The sequence below is a fragment of the Penaeus chinensis genome, chromosome 40 (genome assembly GCF_019202785.1).
Source record: "Penaeus chinensis breed Huanghai No. 1 chromosome 40, ASM1920278v2, whole genome shotgun sequence".
NCBI classification, from domain to species: domain Eukaryota; kingdom Metazoa; phylum Arthropoda; class Malacostraca; order Decapoda; family Penaeidae; genus Penaeus; species Penaeus chinensis.
The window spans coordinates 28,594,412-28,596,911 of record NC_061858.1 but is presented as its reverse complement, the minus strand read 5'-3'; positions in this window follow the sequence as shown (position 1 = coordinate 28,596,911).

The following is a 2,500-nucleotide window of genomic DNA, read 5'->3' as shown; positions in this document are numbered from 1 at the left end:
CATGGGAGATAGCGGCCTACAACGGCCACATGATAACGCATGCAAACCTTTGTCATCATGCGTGGAGCCAATAATAATAATAATAATAATAATAATAATAATAATAATAATAATAATAATAATAATAATAATAATAATAATAATAATAATAATAATAGAAATAACAACAACAACACTACTAATTATAATAATAATTGAAACACATATCTCATAAAAAAATAAAAAAAAAACACAAATGTTACAGATGGCACCAAATCGAGCTTCTGATTCCCCGTCCCATCCTGTTATCAGAGACGAGGTACATAGTAAAATTTCACACTTTACTCCTAACCCCCCTCAGTGGGGGGAAAACAAATAAAATAAAACAATCAAACTCCATGGAGCCAACACTGGCCTGGAGATCAAACAACGGTGACACTACATGACCTCAAATCTTACTGGAAGGCACCAAACCGAGCCTCTGATTCCCCGTCAATAAATAAATAAATAAATAAATAAATAAATAAAGAAAAAAAAAATATTAACAAATATTAACAGTAAGAACGAGAGAGAAAAAAGAAAAGGAGGAGGAGGAGAACGACAACGGTAAAGCGATAATAGCTTGTGACTGGTAATTAATTGCTGCGTGTGTTGTTTGTGAATAGCCAAAACATCGTTAGAAAACTATCAAATACTTGCAAATAACCATTCGCTCTCAATTTGCGTACAGAGACATACAGCAACACGTAAAATGAACTTAATACACAACCATAGATAGGGAGATGCAAATGAATGTTGTATTAAACAATAATTACCGAAATGATCTAACATGATTGTTAATAAGATACAGAAATAAACCAGATGAAACGAGAAATAATAAATAGCTATAACAATATCTTTAACAATACTTATACAAATAATAATGCTACTACTAATAATAGTAATAAAAAGAAAAACATTATTCATGAAAAGAGCGAAATAATCTGAGAAACGAAGAGATAGCGCAGTAACGATTCATGGAAGATAGCGGCCTACAACGGTCACATGATAACGCACGCAAAAGTTTGTTCACGTGCGAGGAGAGAGATAGCAGGGAGCACAGGAACGGTTAAGGAGAGATAACGCAAGGCTAAGGTCGGCATTCATAAACGGCCGCATCATAACGCTAGGCAAGAAAAAAAATATATATATATATATAAATAATAGTAATAACAGTATTAACAATAGTAACAATAAAACTAATGATAATAATAATCTGAGAATTATCATCATCATCATCATCATCATCATCATCATAATCATAATAACAACAACAATAATAAGCATATTAAAAATAATAAGAAAAATAATAGTAATGATAATAATCATTATTAAAATGACAATAATAAGACATAGATAATATATATGTAGGAAAATATAAAGAATATGAATGTTTGAACACAAACATTATATATCTATGTAGTACATATATTTAAAAGAATGCAATCCAGAAGATCAACCAAGGGTATTTGTTTGGTGACATTAAATGACCTCAAACGCTACCGCTGACACAGTTACCGTTAACCCCGAACCGAACCTGTGAGGCCCCGTCGCATTCTTCTAATTTGTGTGCCTGTTGGTAAACTATAGACAATAATAATAATACTAAAAAAAGAAAAGAAAAAAAAAAATATATATAGACATATACATATACATACACCTATTTATGTTTATATATATATATATATATATATATATATATATATATATATATATATGTGTATATATATAATATACAATATATGACATATAAAATATAATATACAATCTATGACATATAATATATAATATACAATCTATGACATATAATATATAATATACAATCTATGACATATAATATATAATATACAATATATGACATATAATATCTAATATACAATATATGACGAATAATATATAATATACATTATATGACGTATAATATATACTATACAATATATGACATATAATATATAATACATCTATCCATCTATCGATCTATACACATATTTGTATATGTATATATATATATATATATATATATATATATATTTATATATATGTGTATATATATATAAAATATATATAAACTTTATATATATGTATATATATGTATATATATATATATATATATATATATAAACTTTATATATATGTATATATATGTATATATATATATATATATATATATATGTATATAAATATATATATATATATATATATATATATATATATATGTATATATATATATATATATATATATATATATATATGTATATGTATGTATAAATATATATGTATATATATGTATATATATATATATGTATATATATGTATATATATAATATATAATTCATTCATTCATTCATTCATTCATTCATTCATTCATTCATTCATTCATCCATCCATATATGGTAGAATTAGCTACAGTGTAAAACTAGACTTCTTTAAATCTTGTTTTACATTGTGGGTTTTTCTGTCATAGTATCAACACAATAGAGTG